The following is a 21,566-nucleotide window of genomic DNA, read 5'->3' on the forward strand; positions in this document are numbered from 1 at the left end:
TGACCGGTGGAGGGTCGTTAGCCGAACGGGTAGGATAGGGCAACTCTCTCTCCTCATTAATAAGTATAATGAATCTATAAAGTAACTAAACTATTTTATAAAATTCTCAATCTTAGTTACTTTAGGAAAAGTGAATTGATGCAATCCCATGAAATTACACTTTGCACCCTTGCTAAGAAGTTAGTGGAGCGTGTGTGGTTTACCGGCACACTAATTGGTTCTAAGCAAAGGTGGCAAAGGGTGATTCATTGTTTATCATAGTTCGATGGAGCGTGTGTGGTTTACCAGCACATCGAATAAATGATTGTAACAATGAAGGCACCATGTAGATTTGCATGGTAATTCAAACCCGCTTTGTGATCCTCGGTATCCCAGTCACAAACTAGAGGGGCATATCGAGATTTAAACATGCCATTGAAGAGTTCAATGAATCTCTAAAATCTAGGAATTCTCAATAAAACTTAAGGTTATGTTTTCGTGGTGAAGAATTAGTGAGTCGTCATTCACTTACCTCCCAATTGTTTGCATGATTGGATTACGGCATCCCTTTTCTAATATGTAAATAATGTTGTTGGGTCCTAGCCCTAATTTTTCATTTTGGGTGTTTAATTAGGGATCCAAATTCTAATCAAACTTTGTCCTTTCTATTTGTAGATGTCGAACGCAAACAACGCTGCTGCTAACTCATTCACGTTAATGAGTCTTTGCCAAAAGGTGACCTTCGATGGTACGAACTTTAGCGAATGGATAAGATACATTCGCACCATTGCACGCTATGAGGACAAAGAGTATGTCCTCGACGAAAAGCTCGAGAAGGTCAACCCGGAAATCGCTACTCCTGAAGAGATGGTTGTCTTTGAGACACACGAACGTGATGCAACGAAAGTTCGATGCATCATGATAGCCACTATGAACCAAGAATTCCAAAAGTCCTATGAGGACATGTATCCGTATGAAATGCATCAAGACTTGATGGAGAGGTACCACCAAAGCGCGAGGCAAGAGCGCTACGAGATCATCACTAACATGATCACCGCTAAGATGGGAAATGGAGAATCGTTGACTGTGCACTTGCAAAAGATGCAACGATATGTTGATCGTCTTCGCAAGTTAAATGTTAACTTTGGGGAGGATTTGGCCATCGACATCGTTCTTCATTCCTTTCCTTCATGCTACAAACAATTTAGGATGACCTACCACATGAACAAGGAAGAGGTCACCCTAAGCAAACTCCAAGGACTCCTAATGACTGCTGAGAGCAACCTAAAGGACAAGTCTGTTGCACCAACTCCCGCACCAACCGCTGCTCCTATTTTGGCTATAGGGCAGGGAAGGGGCAAGAAGAGGAAGGCTCCGTTAAAGAGCCACCACAAGGGAAAGTCCGAAGATATTTCCTCTTCTAGTGGGACCAAAGTTGATCCCGCTAAGCCCAACCCTAACCCGAAGGAGGCAGAGTGCCATCATTGCCACAAGATAGGGCATTGGAAGAGAAGCTGCCTGGAATATCTGCAAGCCATCAAGGATGGAAAGATCAAGCCATCTTTTGCAAGTATATACATAATTAAATCTAGTAATTCATCTCACACTATTTCTTGGGTTTTTGATACAGGATGTGGTTACAACATTTGTTCTGATTTGTAGGGACTAAGATGAGATAGAGATGTGGAGCAAGGAAGAATAAATCTAATCATGGGAAACAGAAGATCGTCGCCTGTCACCAAGATTGGAGTATATTCTTTAGTGCTTAGTAATGGGTTAGGTCTAGATTTAAATAATTGTTGCTACTCGCCAGATATGGAAAGAAACATCATTTCATTTCATGGTTTGTTTAGACAAGGATTTAGATATTCGTTTAATAATATGAATGGTTCTATTTATGCTTATCTAAATGGTGTTTTATACTTTGAAGCAATGCCTTGTAATGTAATTTATGAAAATTTTATGGTTGTATATAACCTAGGAAATGATGTGTTGTGTATAGATTCTTCCAATAGTATGGATAAAGCATCTTTGTGGCATTTTCGTCTTGGACATGTCAACAAGAAGCGCATAGCCCAACTCCAAAAGGATGGAGTTATGGAGTCATTTGACCTTAGGGAAGATGACACGTGCGGATCTTGTTTACTTGGAAAGATGACCAAGTCACCCTTCACTGGCACTTGTGAGAGGGGTGAGGGTTTATTGGATCTCATACATACCGATGTATGTGGGCCCTTTAGATCCACAACAAAGGATGGAAACCACTTCTACGTGACTTTCACCAATGATTATAGTAGATATGGGTATATTTACTTAATCAAGCACAAGTCTGAAACGTTTGAAAAGTTCAAAGAATTTAAGAATGAAGTGGAGAATCAATTGGGCAGGAAAATCAAGATGCTTCGATCCGATCGAGGAGGATAGTACCTAAGTCTTGAATTCCACGACTATCTCAAGGAATGTGGAATAGTTTCACAATTGACGCCACTTAGGACACCGCAGTTAAATGGTGTGACAGAAAGGTGCAATCGAACCTTGTTGGACATGGTTCGTTCTATGATGAGTCGTGCTTCACTAGCTATCTCATTTTGGGGGTGTGCCTTAGAGACTGCCGCCCATATCCTTAACCGAGTCCCTACGAAGAAGGTTGTCAAAACACCTCATGAGATGTGGATAGGGAAAGCTCCCTCGTTGGCACATATCAAGGTTTGGGGTTGTGAATTTTTCGTAAGACGAGAAACTCATGACAAGCTCGAACCTTGTAGTGAGCGATGTATTTTCATCGGCTACCCGTAGAAATCCTTTGGATATCTCTTCTATAGACCGAGTGACAATGTTGTCTTCGTTGCGAGGAGAGGGGTTTTCCGAGAGAGAGAACTCGTAAGCCAAGGAGATAGTGGGAGGTAGATCGATCTTGAAGAGATTCAAGAGACGAGTGATGAAGGAACCTCTACCACTAGCGTTCAACCCGAGGAGGAAACTCAGGTTGAACCAATTGACGAGTCATTACCTCTTAGACGTTCCGAAAGAGTTAGAGTTCAACCCCAGTTGTATGGTTTTCATATTACTACCGAAGGGGACACATATATTAGTGATAGTACACTAATAAATCTATCAGGAACCTAATTGCTATAAGGAAGCCATGACAGGCCCGGAGTCTGCAAAATGAAAAGAGGCGATGGACAGCGAGATTCAGTCCATGTATGACAACCAAGTTAGGAATTTGGTTGATAATGTGCCCGGACGTAAGACGGTTGGGTGCAAATGGATCTTCAAGAAGAAGACAGACATGGATGGGAATGTGCACACGTACAAGGCGCGATTGGTTGCGAAGGGATTTACTCAAACTCCCGGAGTTGACTATGATGAGACCTTCTCACCAGTTGCGAAGATAAAATCTATTAGGGTGATGCTAGCTATTGCTGCATTTCATAATTATGAGATATGGCAAATGGATGTCAAGACCGGTTTCCTTAATGGGAAGTTGGCTAAAGATGTTTACATGGCTCAACCAGAAGGTTTTGTTGATCCGAAGCATCCAAATAGAGTGTGCAATCTTGAGAAGTCCATTTATGGACTTAAGCAAGCGTCTCGCAGATAGAATCTTTGCTTTGATGAGAAAGTCAAAGAGTTTGGATTTGTATGAAGCGAAGATGAATCATGTGTATATGTCAAAGCCAGTGGGAGCATAGTTAGCTTTCTCGTTTTGTATGTCGATGACATACTGCTCATAGGAAACGACATCCCGACTCTGCAGGAGGTAAAGTCCTGGCTCGGGAAGTGCTTCGCTATGAAGGACCTCGGAGAGGCTTCCTATATTTTGGGAATAAGGATAGTGAGAGAAAGATGTAAGAGACTAATAGGACTTAGTCAGAATACTTACTTAAATAAGGTACTAAAATGTTTTAGTATGGAAAACTCGAAGAAGGGAGAACTACCGATACAGAGTAATACCAAGTTGAGTAAGACTCAAAGTCCGAGTACTGAAGCTGAGACAGCTGAGATGAGCCGAGTACCTTACACTTCTGCAGTTGGCTCGATCATGTATGCTATGACTTGTACTCGACCTGATGTGGCCTTTGCTTTGAGCATGGTCAGTAGATATCAAGGGAATCCTGGTAGACCACATTGGATTGCGGTCAAGAACATCCTTAAGTACCTTCGGAGGACCAAGGAATGGTTTCTAGTCCTCAGAGGGAGTGATGACTTAAAGGTGCGAGGGTATAGTGACGCCAGTTTCCAGATCGACAGGGACAACTACCGTTCGCAGTCGGGATGGGTCTTTACCCTTAATGGAGGAGCATTAACTTGGAAAAGTTCCAAACAGGAAACTGTAGCTGATTCAACGTGCGAATCAGAGTAACTTGCAGCGAGTGAAGCGTCAAAGGAGGCAATATGGTTGAAGAAATTCATTGGCGGTCTTGGAGTTGTGCCTGCCATAAAGGAGCCCATGGAAATTTTCTGTGATAATGAAGGAGCGGTTGCCTTGACCAAGGAACCAAGGGATCATGGTAGATCTCGGCATATCGATAGAAAATATCACTTTATTAGACATCGAGTAGAAGAAGGACACCTCGTTGTTAAGAGGATATCATCAGAAGATAACCCAGCATATCCGCTTACGAAGGGACTGAGCAGGGTTAAGCACTTGCAACATGCTAGGAGTATTGGGCTAAAGGATGATATTAGTATAGATTAGATAGTATTAGAAACGTGTAATAGATAAATGTAATTTAAATTTGATGATTGAATAAAGGAGTATTATTTATAAGTAATGTTACTGTCTTATGTTAATTGTTTAGCTATTGTTTCACTTTGCATGTTTTGACTTCCAAAATAATTGAATTTGTTAAGAATAATCGAATTTTTCAAACAGTCCACAATCGTTCATATGTTGGAAGTATGTATGAATGAAGATTGTCGTGAATTGGTGTGTAGATTGTCTAAATGGTATTAGACATAACAAAGGTTTGCTGCAACGTTCATGAGTGCTTATGAACAAGTTTTGAGCATTGGAATAAACCCGCACTTGCTGGAATCACTTTGGAGTGATATCAAGACGATAATATCATATGGTCCTAAAACCTAGATATATGGTTTATTATTTACTAATTGGTTGTACATTGATAATGCGAAACCGCATCAGTAAATTGATGCCATAAAACGCATTGTTGTGTATAGTTGGTTAGTCGATAAGTAAATGCATATAAGTCGGAGTTTATCTGTTACTTTTATCCTAAGAGGGTAAGAGCGATATCACGGCCGCTCGATGATTTGATTTGACTTATGTGCCAGGCCCGGTTAGGATTGAATTGATGTGTTCAATTAAGTTCTATGTTAAATAAATATGAGATCGAGTAAATAGTTGCTGGACAATGAGTATGACAATGTCTCATGAAATTGTCTGCACGATATCCAAACATAGGACTGTACGATCCCTTATCTAAAGGACATGTTACTGATATGATCAGAGTTGACAGCGTCTTTGAGAGCTACGATTGCTAATCGGATTGTGTTTGCGTTTATAGTTACTTGACTTATCCAAGTGGGAGACTGTTGGATTAGTGTCTAAGGCTGTAACTATATTTGGTAAGTACTTGACCCGGTTGTGCATGGTCCTTTTGGGTTGCCTTCACCATAGCAACTTGATAGGGTGATTTAGAGAGAAGATATATTATTATTAATGTATTATAAGAATAATATGTTAAAAGAATAATAATATTATTTGATTAATATAAGTCATAAATTAATTAGGAATTAATTTAGTGACTTAAAGAGATTAATTGAATAAAGGGGTATAAACTGTCAAATGTGTGAAAGTTGTATTTTGAGCCAAGAACCCTTATGGATATGGGTTGGACGATTTTAGGGATGTGGATCACCTAGAAATCGTCCAAGGGCCTATTTAGAAGAGGATTTGGATTTCTTTGAGGCTAAGTTATCCAATTAGGGTTTTAAGGTGAAACCCTAGGAGCTGACAGTATAAATAGACCTATAGGGTTGAGGAAATCGGCCAACCTTGCTATTGGAGTAACCCTAGAGCCGATTTACCTCTTCCTCATCTCTCTCAAATCATCTTCTTGCTAGTTGGTGTTTGTAAGCCATTAGAGGAGTGACATTTGTGACTCTAGGCTCCAAGAAGAAGAAGGTTTTCAAGCAAGTAACTCAAGGTATTGTTCTATATCTGTTTTCATATGTTTGAATTGTTAGTTTACATTAGATCTAGCCATGAAAGTCTTGGATATGGTGCATGTTCAATTAGTGAAACCTAGATCCAAGCTATAGGGTTGTATGTGCACATAGGTAATGTTCTTATGTCCAAAACTCATCAATATGAACAAGAAAACCTGTCCTTAACGGGATGGTACTGGCTTTCATATAGGTGTTGCATAACTGTCGTCAACTCGTGTCGTGAGATGTTTGGTTAAGTCCTATAACGAGCGAAACCCTTGTTTTGTGTTGCTAAGACATGCGCCTAAGGAGAAAGTCTTTGCAGCCGAAGTCAGCTGAGGAGCCAAGTGACATGCCAACGCTACTAATTGAGTGTCAACACGTAGCTATGCTGTCAGTAAAAAGGTAACCGACGCCTTTTGAAGCCTAAGCCCTTTCTTTTCTAGTGTGCACTGGAGTTTGATTGCAGCTAGCGCGCTTGACTAAGAAGATAGAAATGGCTTTTCTCGCTTGGTTAGTAAAGTTAAGTTTTTGGCCACTACGAATATACAGAAGTTAGGCAGTTGATTGCCTTCGACCATACCGATTGAATTCCCCACTTTCTAATGCAAAAGAATTAAGAACTCAAAGTACATTCCTATCCCTTAAGTTCCCTATTGAGTACCGATACCGCAATAAATCCTTCTTTTGAAACCATCCCGCTAGTCAATCCTGCCATATTGTATTATACAATACCATATACGATTGAATTCCTTATCTCACTAAAAAATATACCCAATTGAGTACCAAAGGAGAGAGCTATCCTTAAAGGCATTCCTAAAGTGAAAGTTGGGAGATAGTCTGTTGCCTTGAAACGGTTTGCATTCATTCCCCACACGAATAATTAGAAACTGACTTTGTACCATACCATATAACAAATACCCTAGATCGAAACCTATCCTTATTGATTAGATCCCCCAGCGAGTGGCCTATCCTTTTTCAATGAAAGTCCTGGCTATCCACGGTAAGACTTCTTTGCCAACAACAACTTTCTGTAACTCGGGTAGGACCTTGCGATTGAGAACTCATTGTAAACAAGGTTTCTTTCAATACTTTTACCTTCTAAAACCTATTTCCTTCCTATCCAAATAGCCCACTTAGGCAATACAATTCCGCACTTTCAATACCAAGATTAAATTCCCTAACTCTCCAAATTGAAATACACCACTTCTTTGCCAACAACAACTTTCTGTAACTCGGGTAGGACCTTGCGATTGAGAACTCATTGTAAACAAGGTTTCTTTCAATACTTTTACCTTCTAAAACCTATTTCCTTCCTATCCAAATAGCCCACTTAGGCAATACAATTCCGCACTTTCAATACCAAGATTAAATTCCCTAACTCTCCAAATTGAAATACACCACTTCGAATGAAATACCATTAATGGCTTCCCTGCCTTATCTCCCTGAAAGTCTCATTTTGCACAATTCCCGCATCAAAATGGCCCTATATTCGCATCAACTTGAGAATTCTCATAATCCTTTACTTCACTAGGATTTGAATAGTCCTCTTAGCCAAGATTGAAAGGATGTCAATCTCCCACTCTTAGTCATGTATTCGAGAAGGAGCACTACCCAACTGAAATATCTCACTACGAAACTTCAATATAGAACTTCTAAACCAACAGACCTTGAACTCGGGTAGTTGCCTTCCCTTCCTAGTCCTAGATCCGAGTTACTAGCTTTCTAGACCGACGGTTGTAGGCCTCCCTTAGGTCGGATTTAGTCGAGCTCCCCAACTCGCTCGATGGTATGACCTCTCCGACTATATATATATATATATATATATATATATATATATATATATATATAGGGAAGAGTTATATGGAAAATGAATGATTAGGGCAACACATATTTGAACCAATGAAAACATGACAACACATCACTTCCACAATAACTTCCACAATACATTACTTGTGAAGAAAGAAATGGACATGTGTCATTTGATTATTGGTTCCGATAGATGTTGCCCTACTTATTTGTTTTCCATAAAACTCATTCCTATATATATATATATATATATATATATATATATATATATATATATATATAAAATCTTTTTTCGTAAAGTTTGACTTGCAAAAATACAAAAAAAAATATATATTTATTTTTCCCATGGTAGGAAATTTCAAAGACAATTTTCATAGCTAATTTACATGCAAAAACTACAATATAGAAAATTTTCCAAGGATGACCTACAAATGTCTAAGTTTTTTTTGGTCAAAAAATCATATTTTTTTATTTGTTGTGTAAGAAATCTTCAATGACCATTCCCAGCAAAAATAAAAAGATTTATATTGTAGTTTTGATCTACAAAAATATAAAAAAATATTTGCAAAGAATTTCACAGGTTTGAAAAAGCGATTTTATAGTTTTTTACTATGTTAGGAACCTTAAAAGCCATTTTTATATTTTTGTAGATCAAGGTAGTGAACTTGGTTAAAGTTCAGTTACAACACCGAAAAAGGCTCAAAGTGGACTTGGGAGCCGGAGATTGAGATGCGCGAGCACTACCCTGATCTGTTTTCCGAGGCTGAATTCGAGGGCGAAGTATGATCCAAGTGGGGGAGAATTGCAACATCCCAAATCTCGAGGTATCAATCTAATTATGTTATTGTTTTATTAAATGATTTTTATATTGAGAAGTGAGGATTTCCGGCGTACTCGACGCGTACTAGCCATGTACGTCGGGTGTAAGTGTTAACAAGGATCAGGTTGGAGGCGACATACGTTGGGCGTACGCTTGCAGGTGGCAAAACCCTAAAGTCGAGCCGTGACCCCTATTTAAACACCTTATGCCTCCCTTGGACATTTCTTATCAGCCTCCTTTCCCACTAAACCCTAGATATCGAACCCTAACCTTGAGAGTGAGGATCTTGGAGTCTTTTTGGTGATTTTGTGCATGCTTGTTAAGGAAGAAGGTCCTTGAATAAGGTGGTGTTGCTTGCAAGCTTGTAGATCATGAATCTCCTTCATTTTATGCATCTTTTGAATGTATAAAGTCCATACATTGCCGGTGTTCTTTCTAGATCTCCTTAGATGGGTTTTTATGAGCTTTTTGTCCCAAAGCTTGGACCTTTGTAGGTATGGGGTACTCCAGAGCATTTTGGCTGTCCTTTTTGATGTATTAGAGTGCTAAGATTCATAAAAATGGTTGCTTGATCGTTTCCCTTGGCTCATGCATGAGTTAAGTGACTTAGAGTGTTGTGGAAGTTAGAGTTTTGTGTATTGAGACCTATCTAGCCATGCAAAGGCTTAAAGCTGGTGACTTTATGGGTTAAGACATTATATAATGGTCAATCTGAAGTTGGGATAAGCGTCTTAAAGGATTAAGACATGAAATTTGTTGGCTATGGACCAGGTAGAGTACGCATGGCGTAATCTTGGCTACGCCCCGCGTAGCCATGCCCGTCCCCTTTGATTGCTGACTCGAGTTGTACGCCTCGCATAGGAAGGTGTATGCCCGACGTACGAACGAGAATGTGGACTTGTTGACTTTTGCTTACTTTTGACTTTGGTCAAAAGATTTAGGGTTTTGGACCATGGAATGGCAAAATGGTCTTTTTGCCCTTCAGGGCGCGTAGTTGTGGGAGTGGACCTATGAGTCGGGTTATAAACTTAATTGACTAGGGTTACTTGTTGTGTTTATTAGGCGGAGTCTAGTTCCGACAATTCGTGTGTGAGACTTCATGTAGTTTCCAGGGTTGCTGATAACTCACAAGGTGTGCTGTTTGCCCACTGAGACTTTGTGTAGTCTTCAGGGTTGCTGATAAACCGTAACTATTTATGTGTTCCGCCGTATGAGATATATTGGAGAACTCACTAAGCTTTGTGCTTACATTTGTTGATTACATGTTTTTCATGTACTTTTGAGGATTGTGGGAAAGCGAATGTATGATTGTACACACTCGCTGAGAGATTTTGTTACTTGACATTTTGTAGCACTTTGATATTTGTGATGATGATTCGTATTTGATACTGGTGATTTTCCGATGATTTGGTTTATGAACAATATTTTGGGTAATTTAAAAATGAAAATTTTGGTTTGAAATTTGAGGTGTTACATATCAATATTAAAATATATGTAGTTGATTACAATTAATCATCTAATTTCAACACTTATTCCGGTTTTTTTTTTTTATTCTTTTTATTTTTTTAAAACTATTTTACACTAACTATATTTGAGTTTATAAATCACATATATCCTTAATCTTTCTAATTCTACATTTTGCACAACAACAAAACCGTTAATAATCAATGCCATATGAGTTTGTTTTCAGGGTTGTTCCAAACATATTCTGGAAATTCCAGCAGGGACGTTAATGAACCGAATTGCTCATGTTTGTTTGCTTTATGTGCATTTGAACTTTCAACATTCAAAACTACCACAAATTTTCAATACATACATCTCCACTCAGACACCCGACACACGACGAAACTTCCATAAGTGAGATTTTTTCTTAATTACTAACAACTCAAACTTCTAAAATTTGTCATACATAATAATGATCAAGTAAGAGAAAATGAACCCACTACACAAAATAGTGATTTAAAGTGTAAAAAATAACTATTTCGCAAAAGGATACAGTAAAGTGGTCAATTTCCACACCAAAAGATGGCCACTACGAAAAATAGATCAATTTGCTTACTGAGAAATAGTCATCAAGAAATAACTTTATTTCTGGATATGAAAAATAACGATTTCCAACACCATAAAATGTTTATGAGAAAATATTAAAACAATAAAAAATACAAACTTAAAATCATCACCTACAGGATATGAGTTTTCAATTCGGAATTTAATTCGAAAATTTTGTTTTAATTTATTAATAAAATAAAATATTTATTTTTATACCGACTTAATTCCACCGACATTCTGCTAAATGGTCAATAATGATGTTCATCGACCATTTCGACTAGCAAAATTTATGGCTATGTAAGAAAAAATTAATATTTTTTTATTAAATCTATCATCTTTTTCATTTAAACCTGTAGATTTCAATTATAATAAAATTTTGAAAATAAAAGTTACGATATGATCAAATACGGTAGGAATGTCCTTCAGGAAAAGGGTCAGCGCTTTACGCTGACGCAAGCAAAAAAGTCCAAAACTTTCATTCAAAAATACAAACTTCACTGTATCATCAACAACACCAGACCTCACTGTCCATACTCTAAATTCGAATAACTTCCACAGAAAGAATCGCTGTGACAAATGCGCTTAAGAACAACAGTAACCACCTTAAGAAACGAGTTTTAAATGCCATTCCATGTTTGCGAACCCCACTCATCTTCCCCCTCTCTTTCTCTCTCTCACAACCATCTAAAACCCTGATACTATTCTACTTCAATTCGTGCGTTCTTTACGTTTTCTCCCGCGCTTTTCATCATTCCCCCTGTTTTTCGTTGAACATTCACAGTGAGAAAGACGATGGCCGCCAATGACGATGGAAGCGGTGGTGAAACATCTGCCGATCAATTCCCGTTTGCCAGAAGGTAAACCGTTTAGTATTCGATCTTCCCTTGATTTATGCGTCATTCAAGTTGTTTTTTTGGGGTTAACCATATATTCACTTAAATCTGCAACGAGATACAAACTTGAAAAAGTAAAGTTGTTTTGCAGGAATCGATGAGTTAATATTTTGTAGGACCTACAATGATCATCGATAATTTTATTTTTTTGGGTTTATTGACATAGATGTGGTTGCAAAACACAAAACTTAGGTTGATCAAAACGGAGAATGCAGGTTAGAGAGAACATCGGAGGGAAATTGTATTAATGAAAGTTCTTGTCGATCTTTTACGAATTTAACTTTTATACGATTGTTTACTCAAAATTTTGATAAGTTCTAAGCGTTCTTGATGCGAAATTTTGTGTATTTTGATCAGTTATCAAATAGAAGCACTGGAGCAAGCGATAAAGCAGAACACAATAGTGTTCTTGGAAACTGGATCAGGCAAAACATTGATTGCCATCATGCTTCTACGCCACTATGCCTATCTGTTGAGAAAACCATCACCTTTTTTTGCAGTTTTTTTGGTTCCTACTGTTGTCTTAGTCAAACAGGTATGTATATATATATATATATATATATATATATATATATATATATATATATATATATATATATATATATATATATATATATATCCCTTACTATGTCTATTAATTTCTGCACTGAAGCACAATCATGAAATTTCGTATATCCTTCTTTGATGTCTAGCAAGCTGATAATGTGAGAAAACATGTCGATCTGAAAGTGGAAGAATACTGGGGCGAAAAAGGTGTTGATTTTTGGAATGCTGCTGACTGGAAGAAACAACAAGATGAAAACCAGGTATAAAAAAGTAATTTTTGTTTTTTTTTAATATATAATCATACATTGTTTCACCTTTCATTAATCATGCTGCAGATAATGGTAATGACACCTCAAATTTTGCTTAATGCCTTGAGCCATAGCTTTTTAAGCTTGGATGACATTAAGCTCTTGATATTTGATGAATGTCATCATGCCAAGAAAAAACATGCAATGGCTCTCATTATGAAGGTGTGTTATATGTTTTACACCTTTTTGTTTTCTTTGTTTTTTTATTGTTAATATTATCATTACTAATACTATTAAATGCTCTTGAAAATCTGAAAAAATCTATCTTTGTAGGAGTTTTATCACAGGCGTTTATGTGATGGTGGTTCTGAGCTTCCTAGGGTACTAGGGATGACAGCTTCACCTGTGGAAGCTAAAGGTATTAAAATTATTTTTAATTTTTACTTTATTTATTTTCCAATTAGTCTTTATTAGTGTTCCTGATTAGCTTGTTTTTTGTATTCTAGTGTCAAACTCGGGAAATGATTACTGGGAACAGATTAACAACCTTGAGACTGTGATGAATTCAAAGGTTTCTAAACAGAATTTCACATTTTCCTTAATCGTTGAAACTTGTTATTTGATTATAATAACTTACATAGATTTCTTTCTTAATGAAGATATATACATGTGCAAGTGAATCTGTTTTATCTGGCTACATTCCCTTTTCAACTGTTAAGCGTAAGTTCTATGAGGACAGAGAACTTCCTTATCATGTTCTCGAGGCTTTAAAAAGCAATCTTTCATTCTTAAGAAAAAAGGTAATCTTGACTTGTTTTGGCTTTTGAATATTTATCAAAATTGTATTATTAACAAATACAAATATTACTTCACAGCATGAAGATAAAGTCAGTACTACAACCCTTTCAACATCTTCAATGCAAAATGCCATGAAAAGATTGTCCAAGTTGCATTCAGCTTTTGTACATTGCTTAACCGAATTGGGCATTTTCTTGGCTTTAAAGGTGTGTTTTTAAACTCTTAATCCTTTCCTCTAAACATAGAAACAGAAAATGACCTTTTTGCCCCTTGTAACAGGCAGCCGAAGCATATTCATGCAAAAAAACCGATCTCTTTTCATGGGGGCAGCTAGATGTACGTGGTGAGAGCATTGCCAGAGATTTTTGTAAAGATGCTACCAAAGTTTTTAGCTTTTACATACCTAAGGGTAAATGAAGACATCCATTTAATCTTTCTTTATAATTAATTAAATATTGCCAATACTTTTCACAATCTTATTATTCAAACTATTTTTTTTTTGGCAATTTCTAGAATGGTCCATCACTCAGGTGAATGAAGCAACTGTAAGCATTGGCTTGCTTTCAACAAAAGTTGTCTGTTTAATCGAATCTCTTGCTGAATACAGGTTTGTGCCTTCTGTTCATTGTACTTTGTTTGTTATTATGAGTAAAGATTTCTAAATATACTGCTATTATGTGTCAAGAAAATCTAAGTAGGAAGCTTATATGTGTGAAGAACAAAATACATTGTCTATATTTCTAAAAAAGTAAACTATGCTATTTTCTGCAATTTGCTATAGTCCTGAACAGTCTTGTAATTGTTTCTATAAATTTCTTTCAGGCATGTGAAGGATATGAGATGCATAATCTTTGTTCAAAGGGTGATAACAGCAAGGGTGCTCACAAGCTTACTTTGTGAATTGCACCCTAAAATTTTTGATTGGACAACAGAATGTATAGCTGGAAATCATTCAGCAATGCAATCACAAAGCCGAGGATTACAAAATAAAATAGTGGAAGAGTTCCATAAAGGAATGGTATGTCTAATGTCTATATTTAATATTATAGTCAAAGTGCATGTGTTAAAACATAATTTGTGATATATACAGGTAAACATCATTGTTGCAACATCAATTCTTGAAGAAGGCTTGGATGTGCAGAAATGCAATCTTGTAATAAGATTTGATCTTGCATCTACTGTTTGCAGTTTCATTCAGTCTCGAGGTCGTGCTCGTATGCAGGATTCTGATTTTCTTTTACTGGTTAAAAGGTGGAGACTTTATTAACTTTTCTTATATGTGATTTACATGGAGATATGTTATTTAATATTTGAGTTATATCTTGTTTTGATGGTTTTTAGTGGGGATGAAAAGACCTTGAATAAGGTGAATAATTACCTTCGGAGTGGAAAGAGGATGCGGGATGAGTCTTTGAGCCATGCTTCTGAACCATGTGGGCCCCTTGAAAAAGACTTGTATGATGAAGTGGTGTATCATGTTGAATCCACAGGGGCGACATTGAGCTTGAGTTCCAGTGTTTCCATGGTGTACTTTTATTGTTCAAGGCTACCTTCTGATGGGTTTGCTCTTTTACCCTTTTAGATGCTTTTTCTTTTCTTTAAGATGACCAAAATTGGAATTGTTATATATTTATATTTTACTATTCTATCACTTTTAGGTACTTTAAGCCTTACCCAAGATTCGTGATTGATAAAGAAACAGGAACTTGTGATATTTATTTTCCTAAAAGCTCCCCACTTCCACACGTGCAAGTTGTGGGCCCCACAAAGATGCTGAAGCAACTTGCGTGTCTTGAAGCATGTAAGAAACTGCATAGTATGGGGGCATTAACGGACAATCTTGTCCCTGATACATTGGAAAAAGAAGCCGATGATGAACAAGAAGCTGGTAAAATAGTGTAAAATTTATTTCATTCACAATCTCTATTTACTTTTAATTTAATATTTTTTTTTAACAGGATTCGAGTATGTCGAAGAACAAGTTCAATACATACCACCAGAGCTTGTTGGATTTGGAGATAATTCAACTAACTTATATTATTTTTACAAAATCAATTTAGAAAAACATTTTGAATATGAGATTCCACTACAAGATATTGTTCTTGCAGTAAGCACAGAGTTAGAGTTTGACAATGAAGGGTTGACCTTTGATCTTGAATCCGATAGAGGAAACATTTCTGTTTCTTTGACTTATATTGGAACGTGTGAGCTTACTTCTGAACAGGTAATACAAAGTTCTTTAAGATCTTATCATAAAGTAGCTATTATGGGTATTAAATAATGAACATTCCACTTCAATATGTTTTTTTTTCAGATAATTCTGACAAAGCAATTTCAATTGATTGTGTTGAGAGTACTTATTGATCGCAACATCAGAAAGTTGCAAAAGCCTGTTGATTTTTTAAAAATAAAAAATGATGATGACGTGGCATATGATTATTTGCTACTCCCATCAGCTGGCCCAGATAAAGCCTGAATGGTTGTGGAGTGGAAGGCTGTTCAGGCTGCTATGTTTGCATATGAAAGAGAAGTGAATGAACGCATGTGTTGTTTAAAGGGAAATGAACATCAAAAAGTGCATACAAAAAACGGTTTAGTTTGCAGTTGTTTTATGGAAAAATCTTTAGTGTGTACCCCTCATAATGGACGTGTGTATTGCACCACTGGAAGATTACCTGGATTAAATGGTAATTCCCCTTTGGAAATAACAGAAGGGGGAGTTGTTTCCTATAAAAGTTACTACAAAAAACGGTATGAATTCCTTTTTATTGATTTATTATTTTGGGGAAGGGTAAAACCATAAAAGCAGTTTGTTTGAAATTGCAGACATGGCATTGACTTGAGACATGAAGAAGAAACGCTTTTTGCTGCTAGACAACTTTTTACGGTTAGAAATGCTCTTCAGAAAAGCAGACACAAGGACAAAGGTTCTGTTACTTTTTTGTTGTTATGATTAATGTTTGAGTATATTACATGTTTGGTCCCTGAGTAGAACTAATTTATTATCAGTTATGGTCACTGAAAGTTTTCTTTTACATTTTTGGTTCTTGTTTGAGGGTTTGCAACAAATGTGGTCCCTGTTGCAAGTAAAATAACGATGTTTTTGCTTAAAATTGCCGAAGAACCAAAATTATTACAATAATTATTTCCTCTAAGAATTGTTAAGAGATTATTATTGTTGTTTTTCAGAAACCAGTAGTAGTGCAGGAGTTGAGCTGCCATCCGAACTGTGTTTCATCATCATGTCTCCCGTTTCTATAAGCACATTTTATTCCTTTTCATTTGTTCCATCAATAATGCATCGAATTGAATCATGGAATATTGCTCTGAATTTGAAAAAGATGCATCTATGTCATAGCATGCCAAATGGAAATGTTCCTGCTATGAAGGTATATTACTTTTCACTTATTTCACTACCCTTCTTTTATTTTTTTCTCTTTTCACCGTTTTGTTGGCTCTTTATAGGTTTTGGAAGCTATCACAACAAAGAAATGTGTAGAAAAGTTTCATCTGGAATCCTTTGAGACTCTAGGTGATTCTTTTCTCAAGTATGCTGCTACTCAACAGTTATTCAAAACACTTCAAGATCAACACGAGGGAATTTTGAGTCCAAAAAGGGAGAAAATTATATCCAACGACTCGTTATGCAGATTAGGATGTAACTGTAATCTTCCGGTAATGTCCTTTTTATACATCTTATTCAACTCATCTAAGAAAAGGGTATTTTGGTAATTAGTTATTGTATTCAGGGGTTTATCCGTAATGAGCCATTCGAGCCAAAAACATGGATTGTCCCCGGAGATCGTTCGAGCAGCTTTAAATTGGAAGAAGAGGTTCTATTGGATGAAAGAAAAATGTATATCAGGGGCAAAAGGGTAATAAAAAAGAAAGTAGTGGCGGATGTTGTGGAAGCATTAATTGGTGTTTTTCTAAGCGAAGGAGGTGAGCTGGCAGCGTTATCTTTTATGAGATGGATCGGTATATCGGTTGACTTTGTCAACACGCCATATACACGAGCTTTGACTTTGCATCCAGAAAAATATGTAAACATTCAGTACTTTGAGTCGTTGCTAAATTACTCATTTAGAGACGTATCTTTACTTGTTGAAGCAATAACTCATGGGTCCTACATGCTACCCGAAATTCCAAAATGTTACCAGGTTTGCTTCCCAAAATAACATCCCACTTTCATTTCTTATTATTTAGGCTTTTAGCACTCTACTTACAAATTTTTTTAAACAATTTTTGCAGAGATTAGAATTTCTTGGGGATGCAGTGTTGGATTATATGATCACAGTGCATTTGTATAATAAATATCCAGGAATGTCTCCTGGAATGTTGACTGATTTGAGGTCAGCTTCTGTGAATAATGATTGTTATGCACAATCTGCTGTAAAATGTGATCTACACAAACATATTCTTCATGGATCTCATGATCTTCACCGAGCTATTGTCACTACTGTTCATGAATTTGACCAGTTGTCCTTGAAAACTACTTTCGGGTGGGAGTCCGAGACCAGTTTTCCTAAGGTCAGCGAGTGTTCTTTTTGTAACTTTATTCTACTTGCATGTAGTTTACTTTTTGTTTGGGGGTATTATTGTAAATAGGTACTTGGAGATGTGATAGAGTCTCTAGCTGGGGCGATTCTTGTGGATTCTGGATACGATAAAGATAGAGTTTTTCAGAGTATTCGGCCTCTTCTTGAACCCTTGGTAACACCCGAGACACTGAAACTGCATCCAGTGAAAGAGTTGCATGATGTTTGTCAGAAGAATCACTGTGAAATTAAAAAATCAGCCAAGCGTACTGAAACTGATGATGGTAGATTCTCTTTCACTATAGAGGTGGTAAAAGACGATATTGTCCTTAAAGATTCTTGCATGGCTGCTGACAAGAAAATGGCTGAAAGACTCGCATCAAAGTCTGTTTTGAAGTTGCTTAAAGAGTATCTGTCAGCTGCATGACAACAATTTCTTTGTTTAATCTGTTTTCGACTAGTTCTTGATGTTAGATCTGCATGGGTTTGAATTACAAAGGTTGGTTTTTTGTTTTTTAGAGAGTAAGTTACAAAAATGGTCTTTGTGGTTTTTGATTTTTAATACCATCATTTTTTGCTGTTGCCGCCCACTAACAATGCATGTTTTACGACTTTTTAGCATAATCTTAGAAAAATAAAAAATTCTTTATATCAATTTACCATTTATATCAATTTCCCAATACGTGACCCATTTTTTTAGTGGTTTAATACCATAAATTGATCAACTTATAAGCTTTTAAAAAAACTTATAAGCTTTAAAAATTGTTTGAGAAATATAAGTTGGCAAGAAGTTACAATGGGTTTTTCAACTCAACCCATTGTTTTTGTTTAGTCCCTCTCCTTAGACCTTGCTTCCAAGCCCATTTCCACTATAGACTTGTGATATTAACGTCATAAATTCTTTGTGAACTTAGATAATCCTTATCGGATTCCACCGTATACAAACTAGGCAGTCCTTCCAAAACTGAGTACCATTCCCACTCTTAACCTTTCTTTTAAAAATATTCTTTAAATCCGTTCTCAATTCCATCAAATCATACTTGATTTTTGTAATTTTAAACCAAAGACCAAAATTGACTTCTGCCATTTTCCTATTATCAAACTTTTTTTAATTGTGCATATAAATATTCCAAGCAACCCAATTAATCTTTCTTTTATTCTCCACTAGCCATAAAGAAACTTTCATGCTTTTCTACAATCCTAATTATTTTTTAGTGCTTTAAAGTTGGAAAATGGTACAATGGCAAGATACTAATCGATCAACCTCTGATGGTAGATTGTTGAGTGAAGTTTCTATTGCAATCTTCGACCAAGAGCAAAGTTATAAAGAGAGAGGTAGACAAAGTCTCAAGAGTGAGGCTTCAAAAGCAAAGTGGCATGCAAGGTTTAAAAGCACAACTTCAATCAATATATCTGGAGCGTAGTCTTGGTTAGTAGATTCAGATCGTAGCCAAAAAGCAAGTATCGGTCAATGCTTGGGAAGCAAAGGTACACATTGATGCTCAGTATCGCTGTCAGTGCTCATGTTAATTTGGTATAGTAACTTGAGGACTAAGTTTGCTATCATAAGCATAATTATGTTGGTGACATCATAGGCTTGTCGGCCTAGTCAATTAGAAGTTAGGTCAAATGGCTACTATAAATAGATATGTCATCATTGATTCTAACCCTAACCTCAAAATTGTGAAAAGGGTGGTGTAAATACTTAATGCTTAGTTCCCAAGTTGTAGCAAGAGAGAGAGAGAGAGAGAGAGAGAGAGAGAGAGAGAGAGAGAGAGAGAGAGAGAGAGAGAGAGAGAGAGAGAGAGAGAGAGAGAGAGAGAGAGAGAGAAAGAAAAGGAAAAGAAATTTCTCTTTTGTGTTTCCGAGTTGGAGAGAAGTTGAAAGAAAATTAAACATTTTGTTCTTTCTATCCAAATCCTTCCAAATCGGAAGGAAAGTTAGGAAGGAAAGTGATCATTCCACTTCCTTCGGTTAATGAAACTCGGAAACACCAATTTCTTTTACTTTCTTCTCACTTCCCTCCATTTCCTTTCTTTTCTCTCATTAAATTGAACTCGGGAATGAGGTGTAAGTGTATCACATTGATTATCAATAAAATCTTTATCTAGTTCTACTTATGGATATAAATTGTTTACTCGGATAAATTGAACTATGTTAAATCCTTGTGTTATTTATGTTATTATACATCTTCATTATTCTATTATGTTTGTCTAAGTTCTTAATCACTAACAACTCTTGCGGTTACACAACAATGAATGGTACAACAGTTAGATGTTTATAGTGTGTTCCTTCACGAAAACTTTAAGGAAAATGTCTATATGGAGCAACCTCATGGTTTCTTTGATCCACTACAACCAAGCCATTTTTTGTCTATTTTACAAGTCTCATATACAACATCGATCCATTATTGACTACTTCATATTCCTTGAACCAACGACGATCTTTACATGTATGACTCATTGCCTCCGAGTCTATCCACCGTCCATAAATTAGTTCCACAAAATCAAATTTTGACCTTATTGTGTTTTTAGACCTTGATCTTGAGATCTTGTCCTGAAGTGCTTGCACCATTCTTGTTCTTCCTCAAACAACAATCTCGTTTCACGTGATCAAGTTTGTTGCAATTCCAACACACATGTTTTGCTTTCTTGTTGGAACCTTTGTGATGATCATCGTTCTTCTTCCTTTTTTCCTTTGTTATTTTTCTGATGTTTGTCATTTTCCACCATATGCATAGAAGATACATGAACTTATTTTTCCTTTTCTTTGCCACTTTCTTGAACCCGAAGGCCCCCTCAATTCTCAAGTGACTGCCAAGTTGTACAAAAGACAACTTTTCGTTTTGGTGTTTCGGAGTGTGCTTGAAATCTTTCTAGGATGGGGACAATTTGTCTATAACACTTGAGACATAAATTGATTCATCCATTTTCATATCGTATTGTTCAAATTGTTCTAAAATCCACATGAGTTTATTGTATGGTTCCATGATAGACTTTGAATCCACCATTTTGTAATTGTTAAAATTACTCACAAGGAACTTCTTACTAGAAACATCCTCTATCATGTATTTGGATTCAAGGGCATCCCATAGGTCTTTTGCAAATTTCTGATTTTGATAGATATCAAAGAAGGAATCAGATGTACCATTCAAGATGTGTCCACGACATATGTAGTAATTGTTTTCCCACTTGCAACTCTTTCTGGTGTGTTCCAATGTCTCGTTCTCTTAGGCTTCAAGGACAGGGGTACTCAAAACATGTACAACTTTCAAAGTATTGAGAAGAAAGTGCATATTCTTCCTACCAATGACGGAAGTCGTTTCCTTCAAACTTTTCCAGTTTTCCAAATTTAGAACTCACGTCCTAGACAAATCCTCCCATTGTTATTCCTTGCAAATCATAGATTTTTGAATGTTAGAATTTGGGTTTCAGAATAACAATAAATAACTTAGATAAATCAGGGATCGTGGTTGGAAAACATTTTCAAAATCTATGATTTGAACCTTATTGCCCAGGGTACCACGAAATATGATTTGAGATAATCCTAGAAAAAATTGACTTGGAATACATGCTTATTCCAAATATGAAAGACATAATATACCTTGCTTTTTTGCGTTTTGAGAGACAAAATGCATAGAGAAGAAGTGTAACGTACCAAAAATAAAAATTTCATTTTTCAAACAAGCAAAACCATTCATTCATTTGTCCAAAAG

General features: G+C 36.5%; 1 pseudogene across 1 annotated transcript; it reads left to right on the forward strand.

The window, feature by feature from the left end:
• The first annotated feature begins 11,372 nt into the window (after positions 1-11,372).
• On the forward strand, positions 11,373-18,369 carry LOC145072306 (endoribonuclease Dicer homolog 2-like; annotated as a pseudogene). Its single transcript, XR_013690973.1, has 22 exons — positions 11,373-11,685; positions 12,079-12,256; positions 12,414-12,527; positions 12,603-12,737; positions 12,849-12,933; positions 13,022-13,086; positions 13,175-13,315; positions 13,391-13,519; positions 13,593-13,722; positions 13,827-13,920; positions 14,136-14,331; positions 14,404-14,564; positions 14,655-14,873; positions 14,972-15,201; positions 15,272-15,537; positions 15,628-16,064; positions 16,140-16,240; positions 16,503-16,702; positions 16,779-16,988; positions 17,063-17,473; positions 17,565-17,843; positions 17,922-18,369. The product of XR_013690973.1 is annotated as an endoribonuclease Dicer homolog 2-like (transcript).
• The last annotated feature ends 3,197 nt before the right edge of the window (positions 18,370-21,566 follow it).

The sequence above is a fragment of the Lactuca serriola genome, chromosome 9 (genome assembly GCF_051521515.1).
Source record: "Lactuca serriola cultivar US96UC23 chromosome 9, Lser_US96UC23_V15, whole genome shotgun sequence".
Lineage (NCBI taxonomy): Eukaryota > Viridiplantae > Streptophyta > Magnoliopsida > Asterales > Asteraceae > Lactuca > Lactuca serriola.